This window comes from Alexandromys fortis, unplaced genomic scaffold, assembly GCF_014885135.2.
Source record: "Alexandromys fortis isolate MF-2015 unplaced genomic scaffold, M_Fortis_MF-2015_v1.1 scaffold_80, whole genome shotgun sequence".
In the NCBI taxonomy this organism is placed as follows: Eukaryota; Metazoa; Chordata; class Mammalia; order Rodentia; family Cricetidae; genus Alexandromys; species Alexandromys fortis.
This window is the reverse complement of record NW_026068174.1, coordinates 1755067-1779571: the sequence shown is the minus strand read 5'-3', so window position 1 is coordinate 1779571 and position 24505 is coordinate 1755067. Positions and strand designations below refer to the sequence as shown.

Here is a 24505-nt window from a genome sequence, read left to right as displayed (position 1 = left end):
GTGGTTGAGAGCAGATTTTTAGAGTTCATAGCCTTGCCCTCTTCTGTATCTCTTCTTCGAGCTCGTGGCTGCAGATGTAATCTCTCAACTTTCTGCTTCTGCTGTTAGCCACCCCACCTCCTATCGGTATGGACTCTCCCTCTGGAACCCTTAGCCGAAATGAACCCTTTCTTCTACAACATGCCTTGTTCATAGTATTTTACCCCAGCAACAGAAAACAAAAAAACAATGACTGCTTGAGGATTGGAATGAATGAGATGATCTAGCCCCGCCCCCTCCCCAATGGACACCAGTTCACCAAAGTTTTGCATGAGATCTTGAGGACTTTGAAGTCCCTGAGACCTATCTTCCATGGCCAAGAATGAGAGACTGGGTGGTGGCAGTGGAATAGTTCAATGTGAGCACAAGGCAAGAAGTTGAAGGACACCTGGTTGCTGCCATTTTAAAACCAAGGTGGGAAGACTGGAGTAATGTCCAGGGAATTCAGCCTGGAGGAAATGCTCAGAGTCCCAAGTGGTTCAAGGCTGGAACTGGGGAGCCAGAGGGTCCTATGTCTCAAGAGCGGAGGGTCTGTATCCTGAAATGGTCCTGATCACACCTTCCTCAGAGTCACAGGAAGCTGGAAAGAGGAAGAACGGTGGGTCCTGTCCTCCTCTGTGTGGGCTTTTGCCCCTCTGGGGACGGTTTTCACTTGCTGACAGAGCAGGGTCTCTTGAAACAATGTCTGTTTAGCAATCCCCAGAGTTGGCTCCAGCTTCTACTGAAGAAGCAGATGGGAGAGGCAGGTGGGCCGGGAGGAAATGGTTTGACAGCACCCTGAAGGAGGGATATTTAGCTTTGAAATCCCTCACCTTACACAAATAGACGTCTTAAACCGTATCTCTGTGAAAAATTGAAGACTGATAAGAAAAATCCTCTTCCCCTAATGGCTTTTATACTCTCAGAGAGACGTGGCTCCCATTTCCTCTTGACTTCAAATCAGCGGTTACCTAATATATCGCTCCCTAAAGCATTCTTTTCTTCTGAAGAAAGAAATGTCCAGAAAATCAGCTTTTCAGTGTCCCCATAACGATATGGAAATAAAATGAGATCACTAGAACCCTTTACGCTTTAAAAAAGACTCCATTTCCCACATGGAGACTCTTCAAATGTCTCCACTGGCTCCCGTTCACAGCTAGCAGCTCAGGCAGGAGCAGAGCATGGCTTCTTGGGACAAAACTGCTAGGGACATCTTACAGTTGGAGACCATGGTTTGGAGACATTAAATGACCCGCCCAAGGTCACACAGCAATCTCACTGCAGAACAGGCGGCTGTGAACTTAACATTGGATTCCTTCTACACGTGAAAGCTAAGGGAGGTAATGGTCTGTGAAACGGGGCTGGCTTGCGATGTAAAGATCCTCGCCTCTCCCCAGCCGCCAGCATCCTTGTCCCTGCAGTCCTTAGACACATCTGGATCTCAATTACACTCTGGCATTCTGAACAGCCCAGTCCCATCTCTCTATCCCCTGCCCTCCAGGTTATCTGGTCTCTGCTGGTAGGTCAGTTGGGTGCTGCTCTGAGAGCTGAGTGTTGGGAAAATGAGCTCAATCCAGAGACAAGTTGTCACGGCAACAGGGGAGCAGTGGCTCTTCTCAAGCGGTCTATGACTCCACAGGAGTCAGAGGGCTTGCTGTCCGTCTGGACCCTGCCAGCTTCCCAGCATGCACTGGGAGAATGCTAATGCCCCTCCCTTCTTCCTCCAGTCCTCTCCTGCTGCAGCCACCTGGGGCTGGCACCACCTGCTGCTAGCTGTCGACTCCCCTAGCAAATGGCAGCAGGCAGTTTGCAAAGCTGCCTTCCTTCTTGTCTCATCTGATAGAAGACACAGCATGCCTCAGAGACAGAAGTAATCACAGCTGTTTCTGACCCAATATTCTTGTTTGACCCGTGGGGAAACTGAGGCTCAGAGACAGACAGCAACTTCTTGAGTGTGTTTAAAAGGAATGAAAGGCTGGAGCAGGGACTCACAATCTAGTTCTCTTCAAACTATTTTTCTTTCTGAATCAAGGCAGAGACTAAGTGGCCTTGGATGAGCCGTTGCTGTCTCTGTGATGGTTTCCTACTCTGTCAAGTTATGGTTTAGACTCCATAATCTAGGATTCTCTGCACTGTTTATAGCAATGACATCACATTCTTTATGTCTCCCAGAGGATCAGAATGGGACTTCTAAATCAAATCCTATATGCTCACTAGTTTTTGTTGGTGTCTTTGCAACAGTAATGGTGGTTTTTGGGAACCCATCAAAGGCTTGGCTGGGATGGCCCTTTGCATCATAGTATCCTAGTCACTTTGCAACCCTCCTCACAATGTCCTTGTCACCATCCTAAATCCCCAGACAAGTGTCTAGGTTTATCTAGCTAAAGCCACGTAATCTCTATCCCTCTTCTTGCTCAAAACTCAGCCACAGGTATTCAGGATTGATGCCAAACCCTTCAGAGACAATGTTAGGCCCTTCACCCAAACAGTAACACCCAATACCTTTCATCACCACCCTTCTCATTCTAGTTTGCCATCTGTGGTTGTGATAAACAATCTGACTGCAACTTGTGGGGGCTGGAGAGATGGCTTAGAGGTTAGGACCAATGGCTGTTCTCCTAGAGGTCCCGAGTTCAATTCCCAGCAACAACATGGTGGCTCACAACCATCTATAATGATATCTGGTGCCCTTTTGTGGCATGTAGGCAATGCAAGTTGGGAGGGAAAGGGTTTATTTGGCTTACACTTCTAGGTCATAGTCCATTTTTGAGGGAAATCGGAGCAGGAATTCAAGCAGAAACCAGGGGCAGGGGCTATAGAGGGCTACTGCGTGTTGGTTTGCTCACAAGTTTATGCTTAGCTAATATTCTTATACAACCCAGGGCCACCTGCCTAGGGAATAGTGTTGCCCACGGTGGCTCGATCCTTTGTTTATCAATTAGCAAGCAAGACAGACCTCCATCTACATGTCCACTAACCAACGTGATCTGAACGCCACCTCAACTGGGAGTCCGTTGTCAGGTGACTCTGGGTTATCTTAAGTTGACAAGCTAACTAGGACATCTCCACTTCCACAGACATCTGTGACCACAGTGTTTCTCCAGCCTGCTTGGACGTCCCCACCTTCATACATATGGAAGGCTTTTCTCTTTGTTTAGCCCTCTCCCTCCTTCCCAATTTCCCTAGCTTATGCCCCCTTCCATTCTTAGTCTCCTTGGATACTTCCTCAACAGCGAGGAAGGTCTCCCCGATTCTCCTTCGGCGCAGCCTCTGGTCCTGGTCCGAGTTATTTTTATGCTGCACCTCCGCGTTTACCACCTGTCTATGTTGCTGGTATGCAAACTCCCCAGCTTGGGTATTGTTTTACTTTGCCTCCCGTGTAGCTGGAATACGGTTGGTTTCCTGTGCAGCTCAGGATGAAACGTGGTCCTCAGTGTAACATTGTTAAGAGGTGGTGGGACGTGTAAGAACTGAGTAGGCTTGTGAGTGGCACTCATGGAGTTCTTATGGAACTGGGTTCGTGGCCTCCCATGAGACAGGCTCTGTGAAGTGAGACTGTCTGTCAGTGTGGACTAGCTTCTGCACATCCCTGCTTGCTTTTCGGCTCTCATCGTGAGCTCATGCAGCGTAAAGGCCCCAGAAACTGAGAAAAGTCCAACGCCGGGTTCTTGAACTTTCTTTCCAGCTTCTGCAATGAAGGAGCTGATAAAATTTCCTTACTTTATACAGAACCCATTCTCAGGCATTCTACTATAGCAATAGAGATGGATTAAGACAGCTCCCCAGTGTCTTCTATGGAATCTGTCATGAAGGAGGCACCCAGGTACTAGCTGTTGAATGCCTGGATAATGGACGTTGACTATTGGTTGTTTGCTAGGGGAGCCTGATCATTATGGACCTCCAGGGAGCTGTCAAGAAATGATTCCGAGTTCAAGTCATGGGTTTGCCAGACTGTCAACTCCTGTTTACCACAGAAGCCATTCCTAAGATGCTCAGTGGCCAGAGGGTCAGAAGATCCTCTGCTGAGTCTAGATTGCCGGGGAAGTCACTTTCTGTCTCTGAATTTTAGTTATAATGACAGGCTGCAGGTGAGTGATTTCTAAAAAGCCTTGCTTGTACTTTCCATTTAAAATTGAATTACAGCCCCACGGTGAGAACACAGGCACAGCAGGACACTCCAGAGGGACCCGAAAGGACCTCTTGCTAAACCATTCCCACCAAAACACGTTTTATTTTGATTGCTTTCCAGGAACTGTCTCAATGAGCCAGGAGGAGTGGGCAGATGCCACAGGTCAAGCTCAGCACGGTGAGTCAAGGCAGATTGTGGGGCAGGAGGGGTGGCTGAGGGCAGAGGCAGTGAGCAGGTGTTGGCAAGGCTGGTCTTCCAGCAGAGGCTGTCTGACGGATCACTGGCCTTCCTGTGGGTGGCACAGAGACATCAAACACCAGCAGTCAAGCCCTGCCCTTGAGTGGCACTGGGAGAAGCTCATTGCTGCTCATTCTTTGAGGAGATCTCAGTGGCTGCTTCACGAGCCCTCCTTTCTGCTGAGTCTATGTTAGGCTACTGCCTTGGCGGCCCCGTGCTCTACCATGCCTTGCTCCTCGCCTGCACCACCTTCTCCTTATTTTTTATATCTTGCTGGTCTTCTCCTACTCAAAACTCAGCTCAGCTGTTGCCTCCTCCAGGAAGCCTCCTGACACCATCTCCCTTGAATCTAGATCAATGATGGTTTCTGTACTTTTTTCTTTGTATGTGTGTTTGTGCATGCATGCACTCGTGTGTGTGCCTATACAATTCATGCTTGTGCAGGTGGCATTTGTAGAGACAAGAGATCAACTTGGAATCCACTGATTTGGCTGGCGTGCCTAGTCAGTGAGCCTTGGGAATCCTCCCATCTCTACATCCGTGGACTAGGAGTACATGGATGCACCACTGTGCCTCACTTTTGAATGCTATTTCCAGGGACCCAACTTAGTTTTCATGATGGCCCAGAGAGTACTTTCCTGGCTGAGCCATCTCCCCAATTCTCAGGGGTTTTTTCTTATGTTCCCATAGCTCTGGGTGTTCTCTCAGAACACCCACTACAATGTTTCTTGATTTGATTGCTTCCCTACCACGAACCTGAGTTGCTTGTGAGCAGGGACTCCGGGTCTTAGATTTTCAAGTGAATAAACGAGCGATGAATTAAGAAAGGAAACACGGCTTGGTTTTTGGGGTCCAGCTCTTCAGTTTATCATCACGGGGCACAAATGGAATTGGGCTGGAGGACCTTACCCTCCGTTCAGGAACAGGAAACTGTGTTTGCAAGGCACGCAGTCTTCAGGGTGACAAACGCTGGGGATGGCAGGTGTGTTCATTTTCAGAGTTTTCCAAGCCTGCTCCACGCTTATAAAACCAAGTACTGAGTACTATGGGAAACTCTGGAATCATCACGCTGCAGGGTGCTCCCCAGGCCCTGTTGAATTAGCACCTTTGTCTGGTAATGGAACGTAAAGAGTGACCTTTTGCTGACTCTGTGTGACTCCATGGAACTCCGTGTGCTCCTTCACGCTGGGCTTATGTAATGTTTCTTTCAGGGAAATCTGTAGGAAACATCTTACTTGGCAGGCATGTGGTGCATGGAGCAGGCCAGAGGCTCAGAAGTGTGTAGGCGGGGCATAGAGAAATACAGAGAATGAGGTGGGTAATGCATGCAGTACCGGTAGCTCCCTTGAGGTGTGTTTGGAGAGAGGAAGCACATCCCTCAAAAGACCTACCCCTCTGGCATTTCACCTCTCCCATGAGGTGCTCCTTCTTTGATCCCTCAGCACAGTTCACTGAAGCAAAACACAAAATGCCTCAGGGGCCGAGCAGATACACGGTCCCCACGGAGAGCTCTGGTGCAGGGGCCACTGGCTTCTCTGCCTTGTTTTTGCTTCTGCACGCGGGGATCGACTCTGCCTCTTTCGTGCCTGTCCTCAGAAGAACTGCTCTTCCTAGTCTCTGGTTCAGCACAGAAAAGTCAGGGCCTACTTTTGTTTTTCTTCAGCCTTGCTGACAAGAGATCTATTTCCAGAAGGATCTCCCCCCTCACTCCCCCGCCCCCAAGCTGAGAACCCAACCCAGGAACATGTGCTTGCTAGGCAAGGGTTCTATCACTGAGCTAAACCCCCAGTTCCAGAAGGATCTTTAGGAATCCCTATGGGACATGAACAGACTGTCCCCATTTCCAGCAGAAGCAGACAGCACAGCTGAAGTGGATGGGTGTCCATTGTTCCATGGCTCCCGGAAATGCTTTGTCTTTCTCTAACAGCACACGGCAGACACCTACTTGGTGTGTGTTTGAATAGTTTCTTCTCTACTCTCTACCTCCCTTCTTTTCAATGAGAGGACCAGAGTTTCAGCCTATTGCATCCACCCAGACTGATGCTCTATCATGAGGTGGGACCTTTAAGAAGGTGTGATGCTGAGCTTTTGTCATCTTGACACTAACTAGTCACTTGGGATGATGTCCCCATCAGATCGCCTGGAAGCAAGGTTGTGGGCCCAGCCCACCAGGCATGGTGCCACTTCTAGGTGGTGGTCCTGAGTGGTATAAGAAGGCAAGCTGAGCAAACCAAAGGGAACCCACCAGTAAGCAGCCTTCCTTTGTGGCTCAGTTACTGCCTCCAGGTTTTTGCCTTGAGCATCTCCCATGACTTGTTTTCTTGCTGCTTAGCAAGCTGTAAGGAGAAACAAGTCCTCCTCTCCCCATGTTGCTGTTGGCCGCGGTGTTTTTCACAGCAACAGAGAACGGGTCATCTAGGAGGAGACCTAAACAAGGTGCAGGGCATGACTTCTGTGACAGCTCCATCCATATGCCCTTTCCTCCTCTTCATCCTCCTTCTCTTTTAAGAAAGTCCCACTGAGTATCCCAGGCTGCCCTTTGACTCACTGCCTGCCTGCCTCAGGCTCTAAAGTACTAGGATTATAGGCACGTGCCCCCATGCCTACTCATACTCTTCTCACATGAAATGACCCCATCAAGGAATGAGACCCATGATCTATTTTCCGAACCCTGTCCTAGCTGGTTTTATCACTATGAGGGGGCATGTGAGGCAGGTTAAGTTACTGTGAATAGGTTAATTTAGTTTCTAGTTTAGGGGTTCAAATCTCAAGACCAAGTGCTCTCTTGGTTTGGCCTTTGGTGAAGACAAAGGATAATATCGTATGGCGGAGTGTAGATAGGAACAAGTGATTGCAGCTTAAGCCAGGAAGTAAAGAGTGGGATAGGCTTCCCCTTTTATTTATTTTAGTGTGTGTGTGTGTGTGTGTGTGTGTGTATGTATGTGTGTCTGTGTAGATCTGAGAAGAGAGTACCAGGATTCTTGGAGCTGAGTTACAGCAGGCACTTATGAGCCATCCAGCATGGGTGCTGGGATCTGAACTCCAGTCCTCACGACAGACCAGCTTCTGAGCTTTGACTACCTTGAGTTTCCTGTTGTGATGGGGTGAACTAGAGCTGTGCACCTAGGGGTGTAACTAGAGCTGTGCACCTAGGGGTGTAACTAGAGCTGTGCACCTAGGGGTGTAACTAGAGCTGTGCACCTAGGGGTGTAACTAGAGCTGTGCACCTAGGGGTGTAACTAGAGCTGTGCACCTAGGGGTGTAACTAGAGCTGTGCACCTAGGGGTGTAACCTAGAGCTGTGTACCTAGGGGTGTAACTAGAGCTGTCCTCTCTCCACATGGTGCTACTCCATGGGTTCACACTGAGTTAAAGGAGAGTGAGCTGAGCACCAGCGTCCATCTCTGTCTGCTTTCTGGCCACAGACAAAATGGGACCGACTGCCCCACGCTCCTGCTGCCGTGATTTCCCTACCACCATGAACTGTCGGTCAAATTGTCTGGCATTTTGTCCCAGCGATGAACAGAGTCACTGATACGGGTACCACAGACAGACAGGGCATTTGCTTGTGGTCTTAGTCTCTCACTTTTGGATGAGCCATATTCCAACAGAACACACAGATTTCTGCTGAGGTCTCCATCGCAGGGAGGACTTGTTTTCTAAGGCAAGACCCTTAGAAATATGGGACCAGAAGTAACGAGTGACAAGGATGGGACCATTCCCAGCCCCTGGTGATGGGGTAGAGGAGGCAAAGATTCAATGACAAGAGATGGCTGATGCTACAGTCGGTCCCTCCAACCCACAGAGAACAAACAAACAAACCCAACCACAGTGCCTGGAGATCCAGCCCAAGCTGTCTGGACTGCAGCAAGCTGGCAGATTTCAGCGCATTCTCCTTCCCATAAGGCTCTGCACATGCCTTTTCTGTGGAAGAGAGAATCACAAAATGGGCCACCTAGCCATACTGGGAAAGTGAGCAGTTAGGCACACAGGCAGCACGCTCTGCTTTCTGACAAACAGAACATGCAGATTTCAGCTACAGAAGATCGACAGAAGGTGGAATGTAAATGCAAGCACAAGTCCATCCTTAAGGATGACAGTCCATCTGGTGGGGCTGGAGAAGAGGGACCTGTTTCCTTTGCAAGCAAAACCAAGGCAAATCGGTCCTGGGGATGTTGCATGCATGGGGCCCTGGGCACTACAAGACTAGCAACAAAGTCAAAGCAGGTGAGTCTCTTACAGACTGTGGTCCATGCCTAGAACCAAGATGGAGGGAACTAGGGTGGAAAGAGGGTGGGAGGGAGGGCGTGTCTTCTAGCAACCTAGAAAGTGAAGAAAGGATTCTAGTATTGGTATTGGAAAATCCATAGCCAGGAAATAGTTGTTTTGAGAACCCCACTGGGAGCTTTTCTGGAGCACAACAAGAGGGGAAGCAGAGGAGGTATTGAGAGAGGTTTGAAGTCCACGTTTGGGCTAGTCCCCACACCCTGTGGTCCTGTCCCGTGTGTGTGTGTGTGTGTGTGTGTGTGTGTGTGTGTATGCATGACTAGGAAGCAATCATTGCTAAACACAAAAGGCTTTCAGAGGAGGCTCACACTACACACATTACTCAACAAACCTGTAACAAATATACCAACCAAAAGCTTTCTGGCCATTCTAAGACCTGGCAGGAACCTTGCTAACCCTGGCCCTCCTAAGACTTGCTTTTCACATCTTAATGCTTGCATTCGCTCATCTGGATGATGGGGTCCTGTTTTCTTTCTCTGTACCTTGGCTCTTTCACCTGTAAAATGGGTGAAATCATGGGTTCCTTGGGGCCATTGCAGAGAATGGAAAGATGTAACAGGCACTAAGAACTCTTGCGAACTAAATAGACTTTAGAATTTGCTTTGGGTGCGCGCATGAAGACAGACGGCAGGGGAATGGACATTTTTGCAGCAGCTTATACTTGCTCTTCCTGGGACTGAGCTCCACTGGGACTCTAATCCTCAGAGCTCATGCATTGGGGCTTTGGAAAGATTGCTTCCAGAGCCTCTGAAATGATTCAGAAATTGCAAAGAGAAGGTGATTGTGTGTGTTTATTTGTGTGGGCCATAGGAGCAGATGTGAGGAGGGGTACCAAGGAGACTCTGACTAGTCCAGGTGAGGGTATATAAAAGGGGGTCACATCTTGGGGAGCACAGAGGCCCTAAGTGAAGGTCAACTTCAGAAGAAATGGGGCCGGGGGAGCACTTCTGGAGAGGACTCACCACCTGACTCTGACCACACTGCTTCTCTAGAAGTTGGAACTGAAATAGAGGCAGTGGAGAGGATTCTGAGGCAGCTCAGAAACCTGCCTGGAGAAGCTATGCTTTGGATGACTGTGGCTGGCCTGCCTGCTCACTGAGATCAGGGCTCTGGGCTGGCACTGCCAAGGAATGTGAGTGCTGACGTGGAAGGCAGCTGGCACTGGGACAGAGGCACAGTGTGGTTTCCAGCTCTGTTGTCCTCTGCAGCAGAGTGCCCCCTCTTCTCTCCCCCTGAGCTTTTCTCTGATCTCACATCTTGTTTGGGTTAGAGACTGGAGCCTGCTTCCATTAGCGAGTCCCTGGGGCTCCGGGGCTCACAGGATTGGTAGGAGTGGGGATTCGGGATCAGCAGAGGGGAAGCAGCTTTGAAGATGCAAAGGCAGAGCTCGGCACACAGCAAACAATCTGTTTCCTGCCGAGAAGACTTGGGAAAGGGGACATCATGTCCCTAGATCCTGGGAACAAGATTTGAAAGAGGATCTGTAGGGCATGTGTTAGAGACAACCAGGAAGGCTAAGGACCAAGGTTTCACATGCTAGGAAAAAAGAGGAGATGCGGGGCAGAGCCTTTCCTCTAAGCTCGGAGTTCCACTGCTCAGAGTCGGATAGGTCTAGTCCTCTGGACATCCCCATTCTTACATTTCCTTGTGTAATCCTAAAGCTTATCTTTTATTTATAAATAGATTTCCAATCACCAGGTATCTTCAGTATGCTTGATAGGGCACTAAGCATATTTACATAAAAGCCTTCTTAAGTACTTTGAGCCACAGCCCTCAGGGCTGTGAAGAATTTTCTCTATTTTACAGATGAAGAACCTGGAACCCAAAAAGGCTAGAATTGGGGGGATTTAGTCTCACTAGGTTGTTAAGAATCCAGGAGCCAAGAACCAGGGACTTAAAAAGAAATCTGTATTTTTGAACATTCCTTAAATCATTCTAAGACCAAATTATTAATTAAATATTGATTCAGGTAACTGTTTATTAAGTAGATTTTCTCTGGGGTCTGCCATATCCCCGGCACCATGGAGACTGTAGCTACAGAGCAGCGACCAGAACAATGGGAGGTCTTTCCAATCCGCGGAGGGCAGGTGATGGAAGTTCGGAGTGAATACACAGCCTATCAGGCCATGCTACGGGATCTGTTAGACAACAGGGCAGGCTGAGGGGCCGAGTGTGGGGTCGGCAGTCCCTGCTCTTTTGCAGGGTAGATCTGAGAAAACCAGCGTCCTGACTGAGTGGGACTGAGAGAAGGGCTCTTAGGCAGGACCAACTTTACAAGTTCACAGACTAGGGGGAAGTAGCAGGAGATGAGGTCTGGGCAGGGAAGGAGATCATGAAGAGCCTTGCTCCCCTTTCTGGGGACTTTCACTAGGCATGAAGCTTCTGAGCCAGTTAACAGGTTCCACATGAGCCTGTTAAATGGCTGTTTTAGGATGCTCCTGGCTGTTTCATTACAAGTAAACTCTAGGGGGTGCAAGAGAGAAGGTAGGAGACTTGTTGAATCACAGCAGTGCCATGGCAGTGTGTGTGTGTGTGTGTGTGTGTGTGTGTGTGCGCGCGCGCGCACATCTGAATGTGTGACAGTTTTTTTTTTGGAGTCTGCTCACTGGTCCATATAGTATGCGGTGAGGTGGGGTCAAAGGTGTTTCAGCTCTACACCACACTGGGGGATACGCTGTTCCCTGGCATCAACCTTCTTATCTGTGAAGGGGGAATACTGGGAGTCAGCAAGCCAGTGGGAGCAGAGGTTCCAGAATCAAATGGTAGGTAGGTGCCTTGTGGGCACGTCAACACAAAAGGGGAAACCCCTGCTCTGTCATAGGGTACCACAGCCCTATAGCTCCACCCCCAAGAATCACACTCCTGCTCTAAGACAGAGGTGACTAATTTAGGACACTAAAGGAATAGAATGAGATTTCTGTTTTGGTTCTCTCTCTCTCTCTCTGTCTTTCTCTCTCTCTCTCTCTCTGTTTATCTGTCTGTCTGACCTGTCTGTCTGTGTGTGAGCTGTATGCATGCCAGAGGACAACCTCAGGTTGGGTATCACGGCTGAGGAATCTTCCAGCTTGTGTTTTGAGACAGAGTCTCTCACTGGCTTGGAGATCACCAACTAGATATGGCTGGCTGATGAGCCCAGGGACCTTGCCTGTCTCTGCCTCCCTGGGACTCCCTGGGATTATAGATTTTTGCTACTATGCCTGGTTGTGGCATTTACTTATTTACTTACTTATTGGTGGGTTCCTGAGAATCAAACTTAGGTTCTGAAGCTTTTTTTTTTTACCTCCTGAGCTGTCTTCCCTGCTCTGGCTTTACATGTCATTGTTGTTGTTATTGTGTGTCATGTGTATGTATGAATGACACAACTCACGTGCTAAGGTCAGAGGACAACTTTTGAAAATCAGTTCTCTCCCTCCACCATGCCTTCCAGAAACTGAACTTAGGTTGTGAGGCTTGGCAAGCACTTGCCTGCTGTGCTATCCTTTCAGTCCAAATTTTTTCCATTTTGATGCCTTTTCCCCACCCCTGCTGTCTTAGTAGAGTGAAACTCCATGACCAAGGGCAACTCAGAGAGGAAATGGTTTATTTGGCTTATGCTTCCCCATCACTGTTCATCATCTAAGGAAGTCAGGGCAGGAACTCAAACGGGGCAGGAAGCTGGAGGCAGGAGCTGATGCAGAGGCTGTGAAGGGGTGCTGCTAACTAACTGGCTTGCTCCACATGGCTTGCTCAACCTCCTTTCTTAGAGTACCCAGGACCACCAGCTCAGAGGTGGCTCTAAACACAATGGTCTGGGTCCTTTTGTATCAATCACTAATTAAGAAAATCCCCTTTAGGCTGGCCTGTAGCTCTATCTTACAGAGGCATTTTCTCGGTTGATGTTTCCTCTTCTCATCTAACTAGCTTGTGTCAAGTTGACATAAAACTAACCTGCCAATGGCAGGACTTAGCTAGCAACACTGCCTGAGTGGCTAGCGCACATCTAGAAGACCCTTTGATTTTCTGACTTGAAGAATCAGAACAGAGGCTTCAGGGTGGGCACTGTAACCAGGAAGTGGAAGAAGTATGCTCTAGGAGAGTGCCACAGAAGGGCAGCTCTAAATATGTTACATAAATTCAAAAAAAAAGTTAAATTTTAGCATGGCTCAAAATCAAACAACAACCTACAATTATAACATCAACGATAAAAAAGAACAGTCCAGTTCTTTGATTTCTGAACTATGCATGTGCAAGGCAGACACCAAAAAACTTGGCAAAGGAAAAAAAAAAGACAGAACTTGGCTTTTAGCTGCTACTCCACACAGCACAGAGCAGACAACCTCTGAGATTTGAGTCCTTGCAAGTGATTGTTCTTTAAAGGAAAAAAAAAACAGTATTATTAAGGGGAACATAACTGAATCTAGAATTTCTATTGCATATCAGTTGAACTAAGAGAAAAGCCATCAGTGGAAACTGAATTTGAGATGAACCAGATGTTGAAAGTATGAGAAAAGTGTGTGTGTGTGTGTGTGTGTGTGTGTGTGTGTGTGAGAGAGAGAGAGAGAGAGAGAGAGAGAGAGAGAGAGAGAGAGATTGGAGGCTGTAGGTTCAGCCTACATGCCTACATGCTAGGCAAGTGTTGTTCTTTTGTGCTATATTCCAAGCCCTGAGGAAAATACCTTTAGCAGGTATTCTAACTATGCTGATGGCCACAAGGTATGCTTATAATGAAAAACAAAGACCCAAACAGATGACCAACCCCAACAATAGACTGAAAAAAAGATCAACAGAGAAACAATTTCCACAAAGGAAAACCAAATAAAAAAAAATCTAGAATTAATTCAAAACCAATTCTAAGACCTGAAAATTGACTAGGTGGTCTTCATAGCAGACTGGAAGTGACTGAAGGAGAACTAGCAGACTAGAAAGGAGACTAGCGGGAAATTTCCTAATCTAATAACAGAAAAAAGAATATTAGAAAAAAAAGAGAACAGAACACAGTAAAAACAATTGTTAAAAGAGTAGCAAAGTGAGTTGGAATCTTAGCCGATGATAGAGAAGAGGGCAGAAAAAAGCAGTTGAAGAGATAATGATTAGAAATGTTTAAAAAGCAGTAAAGATACCAATTTTCAGAAACAAGAAATTCATCAAATCCCATAGAGAAGAAACACAATGAAAACTTGACATCCTACATATCATAATCAAGTTGCTAAAACAAGACCAAAATTGCTTTGCCTGAATGCAGTCAGCGTTGTAAGCTTTGTGAGCATGGGAACTGGAAAAACTGAAAAGGCCTTGCCCTCACAGACCTGGATTTTAACAGGGAATTCAGAAAATGGGTTAATTCATGGGTATAAAATATAATATCAGCAATAATAAAAGTCTAAGGAAAAATACAGCCAGGGGAGAGATGAGCTAAAATAAGTCATTCAAAAACTGCCATGGCAGGCTGCTCTCCCAGTAGGCATGTTGCAAGAACTTACTGTACTGGGCACTCTTCAGGAATTCAACACAATTATGCACATACATAATGCAGGCAAATGTTCACACACATAATATAAAAACAAAATCTTAAATACACCCTTATTAGTGTAAGAACTATACTAGGAAGCATGCATGACTACTATCTCCATAGCAAAAAATCTATGTAGCTCTAATGTTATTTTCTCCGACTATAAGATTAGGAGCCAGTGGTCTTCTATGGGTTACTAGCAGCCCCAGTTCAGCTGTTAATGGACAAAGTCCCAGAAAATGGCTTCTCTCTCGCTGTTATCCCTCACCTAAGCAGAACGAGATGTCTCTAAGGGATTTAAGATGGTCCTGTCAATCACTCTGCCTTCCTAAGCATGGTGGAAAGAGTTTGGAACCAGCAGGCCTGGGAGCCAAAACCATGTGGTCATGGGACCTTATGGATGCCATTTTCCCCTGTGTCTCAGATTTCTCCTCCCTTTTTCAAGTATGGATGCTAGTTGATCCGGCAGAGATGGCTGCAAAGCTATTTCAGGAAGGCCTATGATTTCTGATGTGTTTCCCATAACCTGATCCCCACTGTTACTGGTGATAGGGATCTGAATTCCAGATTCTTAATCTCTTATTCAAAGAATTGAAAGGGGCTCATACAGATTTGTAAAAGTACCAAGAAACTGTATTCAGAGTGAATGATAGTAGAGATTAGAGAGGGACACATGTCTACTGATTGTCCTATATGAGTGAGAGTATTCAAGGGCCCCAGGTTGCTGTCTAGGCAACATGTGATATAGAAATAATAGGATAAAAGAGTATATTATTGAATCTACTTTAATCCAAAAAATAATTGTTAATCTCAAAATATTTTACATTGGTATGGATTTTAGTTTATTGATACAAATTTAAAGTTAATTTTATTATACTGTATGTATATTTTTACTCTTGTTTTAGGTATTGTGTTTATACAGATCAATTAAAAACGCAATGTATAACTAAGAAATATAGATTTACAAAAATACAGTTAGTTATCTATAATAGTCAAACTTATAGTCATTTTAGATATGTTTTCAAGGTCATACAGAGATATATTTCAAATAGAAAAATGGCCCTCAAACATTTCAAAGACCTACAGAATACGGTAGTTGATATGTTTAAAAACTTACACTTTTCTTGACAGTGAGACACATCTGCTCCTGGCAGCACCAACAATCTCCAGAAAAGATGATGGACATCAATGAAACTCTACAGGGACTTTATTTTCTTTATGGCAAAATTATCTATGTGGGCAAAGAAACTGCCCTTGCCTCAATTTCTGACAATTACTGCCCAAACTGGAGCAACAGGATGCAAAAAGGGCAATTGCCAAATTTTGCCAAGACAAGGTAGGACAGTCCTTCAAAATTCTGTGCTTCACAGGAAAGTCTATATATGTGATAGGCCTATGGGCCAAAGATGGATGTTTCAACATTACAGAGGAACTTTGGGTGGCTGTCTAGGCAGCAAAATGTCTCTGTTGTAGGTAGCATTTCACCCTTCTGGGGTCTTTGATGGAGTTGAACACTAGATAACTACTATAGTTATAGTTTTTCTTAATTATAGATACAATTAAAGATATAAAGCTTTAAATTCACTAAGATATAATATATAATTAAATCTTTTCTCTAAGTCTGTCAGGTACAAGTAGACTAGATACTGCAACTGTAGTTCTTACTTGATAATTGTTTTGTTATATGTAATTTTACTATGTGAAGGTTAAAACCTTTCTTTTGAATAGGCAGGGGTGGGGAGATGCTGTGAAATGATTCTCTTTATGCTGTGAATATGGATTACTCCCATTGTTTAATAATGAAAGTTGTCTGGCCTATGGCAAGGCAGGATAAGATTAGGTGGAACAATCAAACTAACGACTTGGACTAAGAGGGGCAGAACTGATAGAGATGCGAGCCATCTGCCTAAGAAGTAAGATGCCAGGGGACTGGTAAAGCCACGACCATGCTGCAATAAGCAGATTAATAGAAATGGGTTAATTTAAGTATAAGAACTAGTTAGTTATAAGCCTGGAGTTAACAGTCAAACATTTATAATCAATAGAAGTCTCTGTGTGATTATTTAAAAGCAACTGTGACAGAGAAGCCTCCGTTTATACCCATTACTCTTTGGTTCTTTCTTTTATGAGAGTCAAGAGAATGAGTTTGGCTGCTACAGGATGTAGCTTAGGTGGCTCCCTACTTTGATTGATAGGTTATATAATCATTTATCTACTGTACACGTTCCTTCCCATATTGCATCTGATTTTAATCAGGTGCATGCTCAATTATGCATAGACCCTCCTCAGTAGGAGATTCTCCCTAAAAGTTTGGTTGAGGACACGACACAGCTTTGTTCTACTGGGCATGTACCTCAAATCAGTTCAGCACAGACTGGCTTTTTTATTTTATTTTTTGTACCCCAAACTACATTGGACACATAGTTGAACAGAAACAGTATAAATGTGGTTCCTATTAGGAACAGGGAAACACATACTACTGTTCAGAGAGAAGTGTATCTCAATACAGATGAGGGTCTCGGGGAAGGGTCGAGATTGCTAAGTATGTTGTTTGGAGACGGGTACATTATTAGAAGAAGAAATGTGTGCATAACCTAAAGCAAGTAGACACCCAGAATACTAAACTAGTCCCCGTTCTCGGCTGCCTCAAAACTACTAAAGGCTGTGGCTACCAGGTCTGCCTAAGAGACATGGGTCGCAACAGTAAGGGAAACCTCTTCCCCTTACTAGTCAGTGAATTTTTGGAAGACTGGGCTCTGATCCACAGTGATGACTCAGATGGCTCAGAGATGGCAACTGCCGTCTCCATGGTGAAGATGGGCTTATCTGCTAGCCCAGGTGAGTGACAGGGCTGTCCCTGTAGGGTACTCCCTCTGCCTTACTCTTCTGACTTCTGATTCTACTGGGGCAGGCTCAGAGTCTTACCCCCATTACATTCTAGCTCTGCAAACACACTGGCAGAGCTTTCCTGAGGGGCACCTAACATGTTAGAGCATGAACAGGCTTTGGTGTGGTGTTTATGTGATAACTGGGAGCGAGCTGGCAGAAGGCAGTGAAACTCAAATTGTTCTTCTCATGGGGCACTCTGTTTTGTTGGGGACTGTGCAGCCAGTCCGTCTTGGAGGCCTTATTTTTCCCATCTAAGAAATGACACTGATATCATTTGACTTTGGGTGAAAAAAGTAGGTGACAAAGGATGTAGAGAAATGGCTGAATATCTGGAGTCAACTGGAATTGGGAGGACAGGTCATTTTATTTTTGAGATTATGGTCTCTCTTGGTAACGCAGGCTGACTTAGAATTCAGTATGTAGTTCAAGTGGGCCTTGACCGGGAGGGTCTCCTGTCTCAGCCTCCCAGGTGATGGGATTACAAGTGTGTACCCTTAAATCTGGCTTCTGGGCCCCATTTTCCTTTTTTCCAGGGTAGATATCATGCTTAAGTGGTGGATAAGGATATATTGTATCCGAAATCTCCCCAGACACTAGTATCTGAGGGTTATTGAACATTGCATGAGATAATGGATGCAAAGCCTTGAGCCACTGTGACTAGATCAGAGCAAAGGTACCCTCACTGGTGTCTTCACTGTGATGGTGGCAATAGTCTAATAAGGTGGCATGGTGGGACTTTGGCTAGCCATACTTGGGATTATCAGCCTTGCCTTGAGGTGTGGGCTCTGTCGTTAACCAGAGAGCAAACAAGTTACTCATTCCTGCTGAAACTTTCTTTCTCATCTGTGAAATGGAGCCGATGGTATTTTGCAACCAATAGATTGTAAGGTTCAATTAAGTTTAGTAAGCAGAGCACTAACCAAAGGCCTGGAGCCTTCTCCGTCAGTGCCCTTTCTGTACAGCCAGAAATGAGAAGGCAGCTTTGTTTTCATTTAAGCTCTTCATCCACAATTGAGCTCCCAGACTCCCAGATTCTATAATAATAGCTCCCAGCACCTGCCACCTGTTAAGGTCTAGGCATTCCCAGGGATGCTCCTACCCGCCCTGCGTGCCTGATAATACTTCAGACCTCACACTGTTGGCCTCCGTGTTGTCCCTCTGTTGCTTCCTCGGCATTGTTTATAAAATGAAGCCAATCAGATCAGTTCTGTTCCCTTTCTAGTAGCAGGGCAGGGGAACATCATTGTGATCTATCTATATCCCATGGTTGTGGTCCACACACCAGCTCCAGGCAAGTTTAGAAGAGGGTGCTGGCAGTGAGGAGGGAGCTGTACAGCTCTTTAGCTGAAGGTGGGTCTGAAGGAGAATCTTAGAGTTTATGCACTCCATGAATGTTTCCTCTTTGCCACCTGACCTTGAGTTTGCTGTCTGTCTGGCCAAGAATAGGAACTGGTTACGCTTATTCTCAGCAGGGGCGTGATGATGATAGTGATGTCATAAGCACTGATGAACTACCTAGTCTCGATGAAGCACCCTCAGGGGAACTGTTCATGTTCCATCTTCAAGGTAGACAGTGATGCCTTCATCCTACCCACCAATGGAAGTAGCGGGTTCAGATGATACCCACCTCCCAACACACTGTTGGCTGCGACAGAGTTCTGCCCAGATGCTGTTGAAGCTACAGCCTGCAAACTTTCCTCCAAGATCTAAGCCAAACCACCAGTTTAAAAACCCCTTAGTGGCAGGCACCCTGCACTGGAAAGTGGTCATTAGCTTTGCAAAGCCATGTCCTTTTCTAGCCTTGGATGGTGCAGACCCAAGCTGGGAGGCCAGCTCCTTTATCCCTGACTGAGAACCAGTAAATATGTCCCCAGGAGTCCCCACACTGTGGGAGACTAATCCAGGCCGGCAGTTTTTAAAGGTGAAGGGGTCCTCCCCAAGTGCTCCATAATTGCTGCTTTTCTGCAGATTGCCAGCCATGGGTGCCCCCTTGGCCTTTGAAATATCCAGTGCCTTTTAAGAAATAGATGGAGCACCAGCAGGGGTGGCGAGCACCCCTCCTCCGCCTCCAGATGACCTCTCCGCCATGCACCCTCCATGCACACTTGTCTAGAATTACTTCAGTGAGGAAAAGGGAAAATGAGCAGAGGCAGGCTCTTGGAGGGCTTGAAAGAAGCAGGGGGGAGTTTGTGTACAAGATGGCAGGGTTCTGGCTAGGAGCAGACCCAAGCATGACTCTTCCCAGCAGGGAGCTTGTAACACTTGGCAGGTAGCTGTGCTTTCTTTGTCCATGGGGAACAAACCCAAGTATCCTTGCTCATCTCTTACAGTCACAAGACTTGTTCAGACCAGATTTATTAGCTCGGAAACCAAAGCCTGCTGTGTTTCTTATGGAATTGTTGACAGGAGCGTTTCTTTTTCACGGACCAAAAGGAAAGCTGGCTTTTTGGAGGAGGCCTACACACATCTGCCCCAGGGTGATGGCACCAGAAACATAGCAGGGGGGACTGCCACTTGGCTCAGCTGCTGTCACCTCTACTGTTTATAGCCGGAACCAGCTGCTTTGGTTCCCTGCAGTTCCAGCCCTGCTCAGCCATGCTTTCTCCTTGCAGGCTGCTGGCCTGGACTTCTCTTAGCATTAGGTTCTCAGCTCTTGTGTCTGTTGACCCTGAAAGAGGAGGCAAAGGGTGGTGGCCTAGTGAGCCAGATGGTGGCTGCACATGCCTTTAATTTCCAGCACTCAGGAGGCAGAGGCAGGTGGATCTCTGTGGATTCAAAGCCAGACTGGTCTATGGAGTGAGTTCTAGTGAGTTGTTGGCTAAGACTACACACACACACACACACACACACACACACACACACACACACACACACAAACCCTTTCTCGAAAAACAAAACAAACAAACAAAAAGGTGCCTGGAACCAGTCACAACTGGAACTCAATTCTGGTGCTTCTAGGATAGAAGTCTGGGATAGAGGGAATTGGAATTCTGGCTTTAAATGATGTAGTGATGGTACTAGTGATGGTAACACTTGCCTGGAAAGTTCATTCTAGGAGTAACAGATAAACCATGGAAATTGCTAATTGCAGTTCTTGTATTGGTAGCTATTCAGACTGTAGCTACTTCCATGACCAAAAGGATATTAAAGCAGAGGCCATTCCCCTAGGTAGCTTTAATTGTCTGCTTGCCACAGCCTAGAGACGAGTTGACACAGCCATCGTTGAGGACTGCCTTGAGTCAGGAATTGCCCAGAGCAGACTGGCCTACGAGCATGTCTGTAGGGGACTGTCTTGATAATTAATTGATGAAGGAAACATCAACCCACTGTGGGCAGTACTATCCCTAGGCAGGTGGTTCTAGGCTATGTAAGCGAGCAAACTAGTGAGCAAGCCAAAGAACAAGCCAGTGAGCAGCATTCTTTGCTGGTTTCTGTTCCAAATTCCTGCTCTGACTTCTCTCAGTGATGGCCTGTGACCTGGAAGTGTAAGGCAAATCAACCCTCTCCTCTTCAAGGTGCTTTGGTCAGAGTGTTTTTATCACAGCAGCAGGGTGAAATTAGACAGCCATGACAATGTCAGGCCCTGTGTCAAATCCCAGTTCCTCTGTATATGAGCTGAATGGCCACTAGCCAATTCCATAACATTCTGAGTCATGGTTATGTGATGAAAGTAGGAACTGTACTCAGTCCTGCAGGTAGTGTAAGGATGACCTAAGTACAGATACATAAACTATTGTTACCCTCCCTGATCACCTGAATGCAAAGAGTGTTTTGTAATACATGCTTTAATTGCCACAGATACCCAGAGCCCCTTATTTCCTTGCTGTGGAGCCTGCTGTCAAAACTTCATTGAATCTCTTGTGCTGAATTTGCATCCCCTGTTCATGTGGTTATGGGTCCCTCTTCTGTGCCACCCATTGGGTTGTGTATCTGCCCCGGATTCCCTCCCAGGACTAGAGCCTTAGTGGACTGGTTTAATTCCTGTTCCAGAACCTTCCAGAGTTGGCCTCAGTCTGGGGGCAGGAATCTAGGCTATGTCTAACTTTTGCCCCAAAGAAGATGAAGAGATGGGAATTGGAAAGTGTCTGGGAAAGGAAGAGCCAATGGTGCTTACATTTTAGATGGCATTTGAGTTTTCTCAAAGAAGCTGTAGTGGGGCTTGGGCTGGAGGCATCTTTATCAAAAAGTTGGTAAAAGCGGTGCTTCTGATGCCACACACTGGAATGATGGTGCCATGGGAACTCAGTCGTGTACCATGGGAACATGCTTGAGGAAACGGGGGGGGGCTCTGCTATGTTCCAGTGCTGTTCCCCTTCAGAATTCATGTTGAAACCTAATCCTCATTGATGTAGGTGTTGACAGGCATACAGAAAGTGATTAGGTCAGGAGGGTTCCACCTCACCAATGGACACAGTGTCCTTAAAAAGGAAGCTCTTATGTCATATAAGCAATAGTGAGAAGGTGTTGTCTGGAGCTGGAGAGATGGCACAGTAGTTAAGAGCACTTGCTCCACTTCCAGAGGACCTGGGTTTAGCTCCTACAACCACACAGCAGTTCACAACTCTATGTAATTACAGTCTTAGCCCCATCTCTCCTGCCAGGTCATCATGCCCCACCAAACCTTTGCAATCAGTTCCTGGACTAAAATTAATTATTGTTCAACAAGATGGCCCTTTGTTATCGCTTGCTTTATTCATTTTGGGCCTTGATTCTGTCATCTGACAAGATCACTGCCACTGCCAGACTTGTCGTCTGTATATTGGTTGAGTGGATGCTCGTTGTATTTGTCTGAGTCATAGACGAGAATGTTGAGTTTATCAGGACAAGTCAGAAGCCTGGAATGGGGCCCTTAATCCTGCCCTGGCCAACTCTGTCTCTGGATGTCTTGACAGTGAAACAGAAAGAATTACAAATCTTCAAAAGGGCAAAGTATGAATCAAAAGGTCAACTGACTACCGATGCTCACTGTTGACCTGAAGCCTGGAATTGCCTGTTGTTTCATGAGGGCTCCTTGTGTGCTCACTTCTTATGATCACCAATGAAGGAAGGACCTGCTCCTGACAGGAAGTAGGGGCTGCATGTGCTATTTTCAAGCTGAAACAAACTGAGCACACTTGAGGAATCGTCCCATGAAGACAAGTTAGGGGGCATAGTTTTCCTGGTTTTATGCACACGTCCCAGGCACAAAGGCGAGCCAAATATGACCAAACCCTCAGTCTGCCCACTAATGAAACATAAAGATGCATAAGTCAAGTTTTATAGCTCATGTAATAATTACTCTAAGATAGGCGAGCACAGAATACTGTGGGCTCCTGCATGGGACATAGTAATTCTAGCAAAGGGATTTCAAAACCTTCAGAGAAGACATGCTATTTGAGCTCAGTCTTGAAGGAGCAATGAGCGCTTGCTAGGAGAAGAGAAGGGGAAAGATACTCTCAACATAGGCAGAAAAACATCAGCCGGAGATGTGGTCCATCTGAGAAATAGGGAGGACTTGGGAATGAGAGTGCATAGGACGTGGGGCACAGAGATAGTCTCTCCTCACTGCAGCACTTCTTGGGCTCCCACTGTGCCGTCAATACTGTGTCTACTTCCTGGCAGTCTTCAGTTGAAAATTATATAGATCCTGCCTTAGAAAGCTGGGTAGATCTGCATGAGTTACTAAGCCTCTCTGAGGCCCAGTGTCCTCTGAGAGGCGGAGACAGTGATCAAAGCTTATGCTATAGGGAACTGAAGGGTAGCATGTGTACAATGTCCAGTGCCACACACTGCACACCTGCCTGGCAAACCTGTAGCAGGAGCCCTTCTCAATCCGTTCAGAACAGTATAATAAAGCACCTCAGACTGAGTACCTTAAGAACAGAAATACACTGTTTATAATAAGTTCTGCATGCTTAGAAGCCCAATATCAAGGTTCCAAAAGACTCGTTGTCTGGTGAGGATTTGTTCTCTTTCAAAGATGACACTTGTTGTTTTGCTAAAGACTCTGGTTTCATCTGCATATATGAATGTTCACTGCCTGGGGGGCTGGTGCCCTCAGAGGCCAGAAGAAGGCACCATGCAAGCATCTAAAGGAAGAATGCAACCAACAATCTTACCCGGTTATGACACCCATAAAACATAAGAACTACCAACATGGCATGATAACCTAAGGGTGCAGTAGTGGCATGCATACGTTAGTTGTAACCAACAGCTCTCTAATTGGACTTAAGACCTGCTAACAAGAGGGAAATCATGCCTGGTACTGGAAACCCAGTCTCCACTGGGGCTAGTGAATGAATCTTGGAGGAGAACCTAAAACTAAACCAGTTTAATCCCTAACTACATTTTTAAATAATTGTCCTTAAAACCACAGATAAAGTGTAGTCCTCACCCCTCATTAGGGAAACTTCCTTTTGCAACAAGCTGGAGACCATTACAGAAACACTCCACCAATCAGAATGCTGAGTTGTGGAGCCCAGTTCCAACTGATAATCTATAACACAACTTTTGTCCTTAAGGCGTAGGGATCATTGCAGAAATGGGGGCAGAAAGACTGTAAAAGCCAGAGAAATAAGGAGTTCTCTGTAAGATGTGTCTCTTAGAAATGTCAGAAGCTATAGCCATAAACTGTCACCAACATGACTGCTAAAACACGTGCCGAACAATGATGACACCGATAACCACACTAATGTGAACGGGGACATCTCACGAGGCCCCCACCCTACACAGAGAGCTGCAGGCAATGAAGGGGTAGTGAGAATGAGAGAAATAGTTTTCCCTATGGAATTAGCCATCCAATACTAAATGATCAGCCCTGAAAACATGTACATATAAGTAACACCATACAGACTAAACAGGTTGTGCGCGTGTGTGTGTGTGTGCAACAAAAATAATGAAAAAAAAGAGGACATAAATATGAAGGACAGGAAGGGGTATATGGGAGGGTTTAGGAAGAAGAAAGGGAAGAGGAAAATGATGCAATAATATCACGATCTCAAAGGAAATTAAAATAAAAAGAAGTGTCAGAGGCTGGCGGATGCAGCTCAGTTGGTGGAGGGCTTGCCTAGCATGCATAACATCCTGCATTTTATCCCCTGTAGAAGCTCTCTGTGCACTAGCTGTGGGGGGTACACACCTGCAATCCAAGCAGCCAGTAAGTAGAGGCAGGCAGATTAGAGGTTCAAGGTCACACTTAGCTATGCAGGGAGTTCAGAGCCATCCTAGGATACATGAAACTATCCAAAAAATGTAATTTAAAAGGAAGGGAGGAAGAAAGGAAGGAAGGAAGGAAGGAAGGAAGGAAGGAAGGAAGGAAGGAAGGAAGGAAAGAAGGAAGAAGAAAAAGGGGACCAAGAGAGAAAGTAACCTCCCTTTCCAAATATCTAAGATCTGTCACTTGGAAGAATGATTTTGTAAGGCTAATGGACAGAATTAATATTAATTGGCGAAAGTGTCAGCCAGACATAGCTCTGTTCT

The 24505-nt window shown here is 46.2% G+C and overlaps 1 protein-coding gene and 1 long non-coding RNA gene across 3 annotated transcripts in view; one reads left to right on the top strand and one right to left on the bottom strand.

Annotated features, from left to right (window-relative positions):
* Nucleotides 1-24505, bottom strand: part of Asic2 (acid sensing ion channel subunit 2) — a 1083285-nt gene that overhangs the window by 363372 nt on the left and 695408 nt on the right. The gene's annotated exons all lie outside the window — the stretch shown is intronic.
* LOC126492366 (uncharacterized) overlaps nt 1-24505 on the top strand; it is a 132909-nt gene that overhangs the window by 77131 nt on the left and 31273 nt on the right. For both annotated transcript variants that reach the window (XR_007589572.1, XR_007589571.1), the window contains exon 2: nt 15290-15494. This is a non-coding gene — a long non-coding RNA (uncharacterized lncRNA). The remainder of the gene's footprint in view (nt 1-15289; nt 15495-24505) is intronic.